This window comes from Alnus glutinosa, chromosome 10 (assembly GCF_958979055.1).
Source record: "Alnus glutinosa chromosome 10, dhAlnGlut1.1, whole genome shotgun sequence".
Lineage (NCBI taxonomy): Eukaryota > Viridiplantae > Streptophyta > Magnoliopsida > Fagales > Betulaceae > Alnus > Alnus glutinosa.
In genome coordinates, this window is record NC_084895.1 from 19197224 (window position 1) to 19210833 (window position 13610).

The 13610-nt window shown below is 39.0% G+C and overlaps 1 protein-coding gene across 5 annotated transcripts in view; it reads right to left on the bottom strand.

Annotated features, from left to right (window-relative positions):
• LOC133879348 (MADS-box transcription factor 14-like) overlaps nt 1–13610 on the bottom strand; it is an 89509-nt gene that overhangs the window by 30151 nt on the left and 45748 nt on the right. The window contains exon 9 of one of the 5 annotated variants that reach the window (XR_009902053.1): nt 2116–2183. The exons of the other annotated variants lie outside the window; for them this stretch is intronic. The gene's annotated coding sequence lies outside the window, so the exon portion shown is untranslated. The remainder of the gene's footprint in view (nt 1–2115; nt 2184–13610) is intronic. 5 annotated transcript variants of the gene reach the window in all.

The window sequence follows — 13610 nt, forward strand, 5'->3', positions numbered from 1 at the left end:
TGCGACTTGCAAATCAATTAAGGCCTGTAAATCAATCAAAGCTTTCCTTCCATTTTTCATGAATATTATTTTCTTATGGAACATATTTACCCTTTGGATCATTTCCACATTTCTAAAACTCTGAGCAGCACAAGTTGACATGTCCTTAAGGATCTCATGAGCTCCATCCTATGGCCACAAAAGAGCTGCCTACAGTGGGAATCTTCCCTGATCAATGGACCATGACTGAGCAGAAGACCGTCACCATGAGTGTACACTCAAGAGAAGGTCACCTGGCTAATAGCCCACACCTTCGCATAAATGTCATTTGGTGTGGTGCACTATGCTATCCATAAATCATAAACATCATCATATCATAACGGTGCCCGGGGTTAACTTATTAAAACATGATGCACATGCCCTTTCATAAACATAACATAATTGAGCTCATAATCTTTTGTGCATAACTTGGAATGAACATTTTCATAAATCATGATAATGGCCTAAAGTTTTATTTACATATGTTTATTTGTCCCACAAAAATAATTGTCATGTCCAAATTGTCTTTATATCATAATGGTAAAATGGTCCTTTTCTCTGAATAGTGTTGTCCAAGTCCAAGGTAAAAATGCCCCTTGTCCATGTTCAGGTAAAGATGTCCTTTGTCCGGATAGTGGTCTATTCAGGTAAAAATGTCTATTGTCCAATTAATAGTTCCTAGACCAAGTAACAATGTCATTTGTTTAATTGTCCAGGTTAAAATGTTCATCCAATAATGCATCATCGAAGCTAGAAACATATTGAAAGAAACCAACACATTCACCCTCTATTTGGTTCCACAAATTGCAGGGTTGAAAGAAAAATTCTAAATTTAGTGTGTCACTAGGATCACCCAAGTACACTAGAAGAGATGGTTAGAGATTTTGTATTAGAGAAGGCCTTCACAATCTCATATGCCTTAGAGCACTAGCAGCAGCTTCCTTTAAACTTTTCCTTGATTTAAGGAATTAAACCACTTTTGCTTCCCTATTTTAATGCACATCATAATAGCTTCCCTTATCATTTAAATATTATTTAAATTAAATACTAAGAGAAAGAAAAATGGAAGAGAAATCATTTAAATATTGTTTCAAATAAATGTTAGATGAATGAGAGAGGAAAGAGATAATTTTTTATATTAAAATAATGCTAAGGGAACCACTTTTGCTTCCCTAGACGTAGGGTACAACTTTTGGTTTCCTTGATGTTTCCTTATTTTAGGAAACAACAAATTCAAGTGATTTTTTAAGAGTTTTCCCTGCATGTAGAAAAGGAAACGAGATTTAGGGAAGCTGCTGCTAGTGCTCTTACGGTGAAACCCTTATCAACAAAACAGAGCAAAATTTTATATCATCCAAATTTCAAGGGAGGCTGGCTGCCTCAGCTCTTGAAAAAAGTCAAAAGCCAATGATTCAAAATGTTTTCCCACACTTTCAGAGTAACCAAACAGAGAACACCAACTAGCTTTTGATATCAATCAACATATCTTTTCGCCAAGAGCAAAACCTCAAACTCAAAAAGCATTAAGAATCCGGGTTCAAGAGACCACAATAAAGATACCAAGTAAAACATCCTTGGAAAGACTTCAAAATATACCACTTATACTAGGTCTCTAACAACCACACACTCAGCCGATTACGATTGTGTTAGAATATATGATATGGTTCTATAATAATAATGGATATAGGTGTTTAACATCGAATCACTCGTACATTGTTTATTACTATGATTTTCTTCACATATGTCTTTCCAATTTTAAGCAAATCAAAACTCAATAAAGTTACGTACTAGTCATATGATTTTCCTAAAAGGCAAAGAAAAGACTAGGCAAAAAGCAAACACTGAAAAAGCAGACAAAGCAAAGACTGAAAAAGACAAAAGTCAAGACAGGACTCATGCTAGATGGTGGGTTAATCCTATGTAACTAACTAGCGGTCCTGGTTGGCTTTGCAGGCTGCTTGGATGCTCCCCCATTTTTCACCTTTGCAAACCTTATGAAGATTGTATCATATCACAACACCGACACATCACCCACCTCCAAATTGATAATCTGCTCAAATACCACCATATATTCAAAATAAGAACAAAGAACCCCACCTTTATAAATAAGAATATTTGCTCCACAAAGAAAGCAATCTTCTGAGGTTCAATCAAATCTGTGGAACCTAAAAAAAAAAAAAAAAAGAGACCCTTAAGCGGTCTATAACCAAAAAACAACCTCCTAGTCCAAATAAAATTTGCTATTCAACCAAAAGAAAACTTCCAATACCCAAACAAAGAAATTATTTAACCATATCAAAGATCACCACCGAAAAATCAAGCAAAAACAAGGAAATCACTATAACTAATTGTTAAATGAGAAACATATATTAGTATTATGATGTAGAGGTAAATTTTTTTTTTTTTTTTTTTTTTTTTTTTTTTTTTTTTTTTTTTTTTTTTTTTTTTTTTTGTGTGTGTGTGTAGTTGGTGGAAGGGATTGATTGTAATTAGGTGTTTGGTTTTCTGCAGTGTTTACTCTGTAGTTCTAATTTTTTGCTAGAGAGTGTTTGTAAGTGCTTAAGTGCATGATGGAGAAAGAAAAGCTTAAAAGCTATATCTGCACGATGGCACGTGGCTTAACTGTAAAAAATATTTGGAGAAATAAGAATGAAACCAAACATGAAAGCCAACCCAAGACAGAGGAGCAAGTTCTGCAGAAAATTATATGGGAAGTAAGAGCAGAGCTCAGATCTTGGGGGAAAGGAATTATTGTAATTGGAGAATTGATAAGGGGATTATGGTGTATAGATAGCACAGGTTTATTACTGTGCAGTGAAAAACCATGGGCTGTGTTTGTTGAAGTGGTTTGTAAAAAGAGTTGATTGTTTGAATAAAAAGTTTTTACTCATTCCATTCACCCAAAAAACAATCATGGAAAGCAAGGTCAGTTTTGTATGTTTAATGTCAGTTGGTGTGGGTGTAGGATTTGAAATACTTATTTGTATTGTCAGTTAAGGTGAAAGCACAAAGCTATGGGTGTCAAAATGAGTAGAAAAGAAAAGATGGTGCCTTTATTCCATAACCAACCGTCCAAAGATACAAACTTTTGAAGAAAAATGATTTAATCTCCCCCAAAGTCCTCACATAGTCCTCACAACATCTATCATTCATTTCCCTCCATAAACACCATAAAAGACACGTAGACACCATCTTTCATACAATAGCACTCCCTACGTACTGTCGGCAGTCCACCAACAAGCATACAAATCGACTACATGTTTAGGCATAACCTAAGACAATCCAGAACGACTGAAAAAGGCAACCCAAATGACATAAGCCACGTTACAATGAAGGAAAAGGTGGTCTATGGATTCCCAATTCCTCTTACACCTGCAGCATCAGTCCACCACAATGACGTGCCGCTTCTTAAGGTTATCCATGGTAAGGATCTTATCAAGAGCCGCAGACCAAGCAAAGAAAACCACCCTTAAGGGAATCTTAGTCTGCCAAACACTCTTCCAAGGGACAGTGACAACCTTTAGTACAAGCCAAGGCACAATAGAAAGATAAACATTAAAAAACCATGTTTTGAAGGGGAGCCACGACAGCTTATCATCATTTCCTCATCTCACTCTAGCTACACCCTGAAGAATGAGGCAAAAATATCCACCTCCCAATCATGAGTCACTCTAGCAAAGCTCACGTTCCACTAATTGGAACGACTATAAAGCTCAAAGTGAGCTGCAACAAAGGCATCCTTTGCGTAGGCAATACCAAATAAATATGGAAAGGCTTCTTGGAACCATCTCCCTCGTCTCACTCTAGCTGCACCATGAAGAATGAGGCAAAAATATCCACCTTCCAATCATGAGTCACTCTAGCAAAGCTCACGTTTCACTAATTGGAACGACCATAAAGCTCAAAGTGAGCTGCAACAAAGGCATCCTTTGCGTAGGCAATACCAAATAAATATGGAAAGGCTTCTTGGAACCATCTCCCTCCTCAAATCTGGTGTGACTCAAAAATTTCCCCCAACTCCTCTTAATGTTCTTCCATAACCCCACCCCAAACGCTCCAGAAGGCTCATTAGAACACCACCTACCCCACAAACTGCCAAATTTAGAGTCCACCATTACTCTCCACCAAGCCTCTCTCATGCACATAGCACCAAAGCCATTTACCCAACAAAGCATGATTGAACATTAACAAGTTTCGAACCCCCAACCTTCCCTCAAATAGTGGGGAACAAACTTTGGACCAGCTAAATAGGTGATATTTGAACTCTTTGCCTAGCCCACCCCATAAGAAATCACGTTAGAGCTTCTTAATACGGTTTGCAACACTCACAGGGAAAGAAAGGAGGGACATGAAGTACGTACGCAAATTGGATAGTGTGCTTTTAATTAGAGCAACTCTACCACTACTGAACATATACATCATTTTCCAACTAGCCAACTGACGCTCTATCTTCTCAATGACACAATCCCAAATATGTTTGGCCTTCTTGGAAGGCCCCCGACGGTAGACTGAGATACTTCATAGGCTAAAAGGAAACCCCACAACCTAGAGTACCGGCCAGCCTATCCACATGACCAACATTTCCCATAGAAACCAGTTCTGACTTAGACAAGTTAATCTTCAATCCCGACACAGCTTCAAAGCATATGAATAAGTAATGCAGCTAATGAAGATGATTTGGATTAGCCCCACAGAAGATCAAGACTAATCGGGCGAAAGTCCTTGAGGTTAACAACCTCTAGAATCTTTGACAAGAGGGTGATAAAAGTAGCATTAAGGCTCCTCTCAAACTTTCCTCTAGCATGGAAGCCACGGAAAACTTCATGATGTCCTCTTTGAAAACAACCCAAGAAGCTTGGAAGAACGCCATAGAGAAACTGTCAGGGCGTCTCCCACCAGCTAGCCTTGGCCTCATCAATGGAATCAAATAAAAGGTCATCCACCACAGGCCTCAAACTAAACTGTTCAGTGTACAACTTTTGATAAAACTGGACAATGTGTTTGTTGATCTCCGCACGGTTGGTAGAAATTATATCATCAATCAACAAGAAGTCAATGGAATTATTCCTTCTGTTGAAATTAGCCATAGTGTGAAAAACTTATTACACTTGTCACCCTCCCTTAACCACAACACCCTAGATTTCTACCTCCAACTCACCTCCTTCATGAGAGTACATATTTCTAACTTGCTAACAATTTCTACCTTCTTCAACGCCTAAGGCCCCATCTTCTTCGAGGACATAAAAAACAGGTAACTCTTCTAAAAAAATCTTCTTCTTCATTTCTTCATTGGCAAACACCTCATAATTCCATCTCTTTAAATCAACTTTCAAAGCCTTGAGCTTGTTGGCTAAAACGAAGCTCGACGAGCCTTGGAAATTATAAGAGTCTCACCATTGTTTCACCTTGTCCACAAAACCTTCAGACTTTAGCTACATGTTTTCAAATTTGAAGGACCTACTACTCATTGGAAAATCACCAAAGTATAGGAGGATTGGGAAATGATCCGAACAAAGTCAAAAAAGCCTCCTATGGGATAAACCACGAAACTGGCCAGGATTCCCACACCAAGAGTCAAGGAATCTATCAATTCTGGATCAAGCAGAAGAATCCTGATTATTCGACCACGTAAAAGATCCACCAACAAGAGGGAAGTCCATCAGGCCTTGATAAAAAATAAAATAAATAAAGTCAGAGAATAGCAAGCAATGCCAATCCACATGATGACACCCCCACAAGCTATGCACAACACTACGAGACATGACTTCAAGCTTAGTTTCTTGACAACAGACGATATCAACCTTCCATTCTCTGAGCAAGTTCCTCACCCACAGACATTTATAAAAAAAATCGATAACCCCTTATCCTTGCCTTTTTCACGGCTTCAACTCCCACCTTAATTTGGCATCATAATTGATGTAACACACCAACCTTCTTAGCTCCCCGCTTCCTTTAATCGTGACCAAGTTTAGAAAGAGAAGCCGCATCCTCAAGACGACGGCGAGAATACCAGGGAGATCAAGATCTCGAGCCTAAAACTAGACCCGTGTTTGCCATGTTCGAGATGTTGATGCAAAAGCACAACGAGGATCTTGCCGGGAAAGGAATCAAAGAAAGCCACTGTGATACCCCAACCCATAATTACCTAATAAGAGTATTTAACAAAGAACTTAAAGTAGATTTATTGCAATCGATCGATTTATGAATAATTTCGGATAGGTGTACGTGAGGGGAGTTATGATTTAAGGTATCAAACAATTTTAGGTTGCTGTGATTTTGGATATATTGAGGGCCTTTAAATAATGAGAATTTCAAGACAAATTTTTAAAAGCTGTCAAACAATCATTAGCCTCGAATTTATTCAAAGGTTATAGAATAAAATTATCTGAAGAGAGGAGGAGAGCTGTCCACAAAATAAAATTCTGGACAATATGGTTCTTTCTTAATACCTGAAAAATTAGAGATTGAGTACTTCAGGTGAAGAGGAACATTTCCACATGTCAGCAACCAATTAAGTAAACATTTGAAAACTCATGACAAATGCATTCTATTAAACTAATGATGTTTTTATAAATTTTAATATCGATGCATACATTTTAATACTTCCTTCCGTATTTTGGAAATCATGATGAATGACATGATTTACATGTCATGCTATTTAAAGATGATATAATTTCTATGATGTTTTATGATATGAATAATGATTATGATATTTCATGAAAGTGTTATGAGACCACGAGCATGTTGGTAATGATTCTTTGAAAATGCACGTGAAATGTTATGCACAAAGTTTATAAGCTCTATGATGTTTATCAAAAAGCATGTACAAAGATTATGAGCTCTATGATGTATATGAGTTTATGAACTCAATGATGTTATGTTTGTGAAAGATGCATGTGCACTTCGTTTTCCCACGACACCATTATGATGATTCTATGACCAGTATCGAGTATGTTATGAGCTCATTATGATGATATGTTTATGATTTATGGATAGCACAATAACCACACTTATTGTACAAGTGGGCTATGAGTCGGGTGACCTTCACCTAAGGAAGCTCCCATTCTAACAGCTCTCCTGTGGCCACAGGATCGTGCTCATGATGGTCCTTTGGGACAAGCCAACTTGTGCCGCTTAGAGTTTAAGAAATGCAGAAATGGCCCAAGGGGTAAACATGTTACACCAGCACATGATGTTATGAAAAATGGAAGGAAGTTTGTTAATGTAAAAGCGTAATGAAAGATTTTGATATATTTACAAGTCATAATGACTAAAGATAATTGTGAAATCATGTTTCCAAGTTCAATTTCTTATTATTCAAAGTAATGATTTTGCATGAACTATTATGACTTGTAATATGGATTTTCTAAAAATAAAATGTTTTAGCATATGTTTTGTGTTCTTACTTGAATTGTAAAACTAACCCCTTTTATCTGTAAACATTGTTTACAGACATTGTTGATCATAGACCCTGCATCACCTGTCTAGCTGGTCCAAGGTTTGGGATGGGAATGACCTCCCTACATGCGGTATAGTTTCTTCTTATCAACTCTTAGACATTTTGAGATGAATAGAGCAAAGAAACTCGGGTATCATTGTATTAATAAAAAGTTTTAAATATTCCTATTGTAAATTTTATTGCCCTTGGAATTTGTATTTGAAATTTTTTACTCTAATCTTAAACGCCTGAGTTTTCGCGCCCTATCAATTTAACAAAATTGGCGGCGGGACAACCACCACCTTTCCCAACTCAACGGCGAAAATCTTTCATCCATGACTTTCTCTTCCCTCCGGAACTACAAAGAGCCCACGACGACCAACCACTATGTTTTTATTTATTTTATTTATAAGTAATGTTAATTCATTAATAAAGTGTCAAGGAGAGCAACTCTAATACATAAGAAGTATAGAAGAGTACCCTTAATAGGAATGAACAGAAAATAAATTTAAAAAATCTGAATAAGTAAAAATACTCAAACTATGATAAGCCGCTATCCAAATATATAACGTGTTAAGCAAACACTTTCGTAGTTCCAACATCGATGTCTCTACATCTTCAAAATGATATGCATTCCGCTCCCACCAAATACACCACATTATACATGACGGGACTAACTGCCAAACTTTCTTATTTGAACCATACCCAAACAACGCTTCCCAACTAATCAACAATTCCATCACCCTTCGTGGCATAACCCACTCTACCCCAAATAGTGTAAGAATGTAGCTTCATAGATCGCCGGCAACTTCGCAATGAAGTAGCAGATGTTCAATGGACTCCCCACTCTTTTTACACATACCGCACCATTCAATCACCACAACACTCCTCTTTCGCAGATTGTCATGTGTCAAAATTTTACCTAAAGTTGTCCTCCATACGAAGAAAGCCTCCCTTGCTGGAGCCTTAACACGCCAGATACTCTTCCAAGGAAATGGAAGGGCATCTTTCCTATTTAACACTTCATAATAGGACTTCACTTCAAATAGACCCCTTTTGGAAAGGCTCCAAACTAACCTATCATCCGCTCCATGTCGAACCGAAATAGAATAAAGCAGACCGAAGAAATAAAGTACCATCTCCATCTCTCAATCCTAGATTGGACGCGTAAAAATAACATTCCAATGAATAACTTCATTTTGAACAACCAAGTTATCTGCTACCATCGCATATTTATTCCTCACAATACTAAACAACACTTGAAAACATTGATTCAAAGATCTATCTTCACACCACCAATCATGCCAGAAACTTTCATGTGGCCCAACCCCAACCTCAAAATGAGCAAGGTTACGAAACTTATCCCACCCCTCCTAATTTGTTTCCACACTCCCACTCCAAAAGTACCCAACACCTCTTTAGAACACCCCCACCCCTTAAACTCTCAAATTTGACGTCAATCACCAATCACCATAATGCCTCTCTCTTCCTACCATACCTCCACAACCATTTCCCCATAAGAGCTCAATTAAACTGAATGAAATTATGAACTCCCAACCCACCTAATTTTAATGGAGTACAAATCCTGTTCCAATTCACTGAATGAAATTTTGCCTAATTTTCAATGCCACCCCATAAAAAATCCATTTGAAGTTTATCAAGTCAATTAACCACGCCCACTGGAATAGGGAACGGCGACAAGTAATACGTAGGAAGGTTGGAAATAGTACTTTTAAGAAGAGTCAACCGACCATCCTTCGACAAATACATCCGCTTCCATCCAGCCAAGCGCCGTTCCATTTTCTTAATGACACCAATCCAAATAGAAACGGCATTGTAAGAAGCACCCACTGGCAAACTCAAGTATGTCATAGGCAAAGATGTGACCTGACACCCAAGAAGTTCAGCCAACCCTTCGACATCCTCCACCTAACCAATAGGAACAATTTTTGATTTTCCCAAATTAATCCTCAATCCTAAAGCTGCCTCAAAGCATAAGAAGATATAGTGCAAATGTCTAATTTGTTCTGCTTGCACACCACAAAAAATCGGCGTGTCATCGACAAATAGTAAATGATTTACAACTAAAGCATTAGAATCCCTAGATCCCACTGAAAACCCTGTCAAGTTACCATGATCAATTGCCACAATCAGCATTCAGCTTAATGCCTCCAAAACCACCATAAACAATAAAGGGGAAAGTGGGTCCCCTTGTCACAATCCACGTGTTGCAGGACATGCGGTCCCCACTGGAAGAAAAATTAAATAGTTTTTATTTATTTATTTCGTAATCTTTTCATTTTTTAGGATTATGTTTACCATTGCTACTAGGATTAGGTTTACTTTCTCTACAAGTATTTCTCTTCTATAAATCGACTTGCTTATTATGTAATCCAGAATCTATTGAATTATTATCAAATTAGAGAATTCTCTCTCAAATATTTTGCGGAGTTTTATCTTTCCTTTAACTTGCGGGTTTGTTTTTATCTTTTAAGGTGGAAGACGAATATGCTTCTCCTTGCAAAATCAAGGACGCTGCTCTTTGATTAGTTACATTAGTCTTTTGCTACATCAGTTGCTATCAGAGCAGCCTTTATCCTGATCATGACTAATCAGCACAACGGTGACAATCCCCGTAACGATGTTGTTCGTGACAGGGAGACTCATTGGAGAGCCGAATTCCAAAAGTTCCAGTAGATCCAACAAACGATGCAACAAGAGATGTGCTAGATGCGGGAGATAATGGAGCGCATGCACATAGGTCCTAATCGTAATCACAGTGACAATGATGCCCATGATGACGATGGGATTCGAGTGAGGCCTATACCTCACCAACGACTTGCACCCATAAACCGACCACCGGTCTATGAAGATCTTAGTGATAATGAAACGAAGGAGTGTTCGGACAGAATGTTGGAGTAGATCGACGGGGTGAAGGTCGTAGGAGTGGCGGTCGTGGCGGTGCAGGCTTCAGAGATTATGAGCGAGGTGAAGCTGGCTATTAGGATGCTTATGGAGAGCAACCCAACCGTTAGGATCACGGTAGGGAGGAATCGCACGAATACCAAATGAAGATTGATCTCCCATCATTTAACGGGCATCTTCAAATTGAAGATTTCTAAGATTGACTGATGGAGGTAGAGAGGTTCTTTGATTATATGAGTATTCGCAAGGATCACAAGGTGAAATTAGTGGCATACAAGTTCAAGGGAGGAGCTTCTGCTTTGTGGGAAAAATTACAGATTTCCCGAGCCCAACAAAGGAAGGGACCTGTAACTTCATGGTTGAAGATGAAGCGGCTATTCAAAGCACGGTTTTTACCACTAGACTTTGAGCAACGACTATTCCAACAATACCAAGAGTGTCGACAAGGAGGACAATCCATCCAGGTGTATGTCAATGATTTCTATCGCCTATCTGGCCGAAATGATCTCATGAAGACAGAGGATCAACAAGTTGCAAGGTTTATTGGTGGACTGCGTGTGGCAATACAAGATAAGGTTTCTATGCATCCTGTCTCTACTTTGAACGAGGCAGTTAGTTTGGCAACTCGAGCAGAGAAGCAACTGGAGAGGCCTAGAGCACCAATCTGGGAGCGAAACCCGAGCGATTCAATGAGACCAACACAATGTTGGGGAAAACAACCTCTAGTCCCGACAATCACACCAAGTCAACCAGTGACTTCCATGGGAAAAGGAGCTAGCAACAGTTCAAACATCCCGAGACAACCAGCCAACAATCCGTACACACAGCCCGATCTAGACAAGTGTTCCAAATACAACCAGCAGAAACATAGGTCACATCAATGCCCCCAGAGGCAGATGGTAAACTTGATCAAACCCGAGTTAGAAAAAGGATCCAAGAATGGAGATGATGATACACCCAAGTATGAGGAAGAGGAGTTGGATGACGCTGATGAGGGAAATCCACTTTCCCGATCCTTAGTAATTCAATGTTTATTCTTGAACCCGAGGCAAGAGGATCAATCTCAAAGGCACAAGATTTTTCGTACTTGCTACACAGTCAACCAGAGGGTATGTGATGCAATTATAGATGGTGGTAGCGGTGAGAATGTAGTGTATAAGGAGATTGTTTCGAAGTTGGGTTTAAAAACTGAGAAACACCCAGCCACATACAAGATCAAATGGATCAAGTGGGGAATCGAGACACTAGTAATCGAGAGATGTCGTTTCACATTTTCAATCGATAAGCATTACTCGTGTTCTATTTTATGTGATGTAGTGGATATGGACGCATGCCACTTAATCCTGGGAAGACCTTGGCACCTTGACGCGGATGCCCAGTTGCAAGGAAGGGCTAACGTTTACACTATCTTTTGGGATGGTCAAAAGATAACATTTCGACCCTTGCAAGAAGTCAAAAATTCAACTCATTCCAAGGGTAAGCCGATCCTCCTATCCACCAGATCAGAATTTATAGAAGAAGTTAAGGAGGCCCAAGACATCAAAGCATTGGTGACCAAGCGAAGACTTCGTCTCACAAGAAGTTCCCGAGATAATGCGACCAATGTTAGAAGAATTCGAAGACTTCATGCCTGAAGAGATGCTCGAAGGAATGCCGCCTATGAGAGATATACAGCACTATATTGACTTAGGGTCAGAAGCAAGTCTCTCGAACTTGCCACATTATCGAATGAGCCGAAAGGAGAATGTTATTTTGCAAGAGCAAGTAGAGGGGTTAATTCGGAAAGGACACTTGCGAGAGAGTATGAGTCCAAGAACACTGCTCAAAATACAATTTGTTGTAATAATATACTATATGCACATGTATCTCCATAGGATTATTGGACATTGGACCATTTATATTCAAAGAGTCCATAGATTGAATTTACAATGTGAGTTGGCCACCCTGAGAAAAAATTGTGTTCTTGTCCCCCTCCTCGACCACAAAGCTCGTGATTTGTCTCCAGTTCATTTCCTTAAAAAGGAGAGTTTTCTCTAGCTCTCTCGACATATCCATCTTTCGAAACATTTCCTCCTCCTCAAAGCAACGACACTCTTCAACTAAATTCAGCTCTCGAATACCCTCCAATAATTAATTCTTTTTCTTCCCTACATCACCAAACACTTCCTCATTCCATTTCTTCAAGCCCGTCTTCAAAGCTTTCAACTTATTAGCGAAAACATAACTTGGTAATCCATAAAACTCATAGGACATCACCAAGTTTTAACCTGATTAACGAAACCATCCAATTTCAACCACATGTTTTCAAATTTAAAATATCCGATCCCTCCTCTTGGCGCCCCACAATCCAACAGCAAAGGAAAGTGATCGAATAGAAGTCTTGGCAATCTCATTTGTCACTTCAAGAAAAAGTTCTTCCCACTCCAGAGAAATTAAAAATCTATCAATTCTAGACCATGTTTGATCTTCCTGATTATTTGACCAAGTAAACTGGCCACCTTCAAGTGGTAGATCCACCAAACTCTACATGAATATGAAGTCTGAAAACGTTTCCATTGCTGCAGAAAAGCCGGCAACACTTGACCTCTCGCTTGGAAATTGAACCACATTAAAGTCTCCCCCAATACACCATGGCATCTCCCACCAACTCATCAACCCAGCTAACTCATCCCACAGTTCCCTCCTATCCTTGTCATCATTCGGACCGTAAACCCCCCCAAATGCCCAAACAACATTATCACCAGTGTTGCGCAGAGAACAAGCAACTGTATATCTTCCCACACACTCCTCAATCTTCTCCACCACCCATTTATCCCACATTAACAAAATCTCGCCTGATGCTCCACCTCCCTTAAGATAACTGCCATCTTCATCTCCACCAAACATATAATATCCGCCTTCCAATCCCTTAGTAGCATTCTAATCCACAACCTTTTATTAATCTCATTTAGCCATCTGACATTCCACATTAAGATTTTAGGCTTCATAAAAAAACGAGATGAGCCCCTTCCCCTATGTCAGCCTCTAATAGATTGTTCCCCCTTCTTCTCATAATTAAGGGACCAAGCCAACCTTTTTAATTCCCGTTGACCTTTTGCCCCTGGTGTAGACGAAATAGTATTCGTATATTCTGCCATTGATTGATCTAGGGCTGCTTCAATCTCCTCAAATAATGCCAACAGTTTATCCTCATAACCTTCACAAGACAACCCTACAACTTGGTAAAATC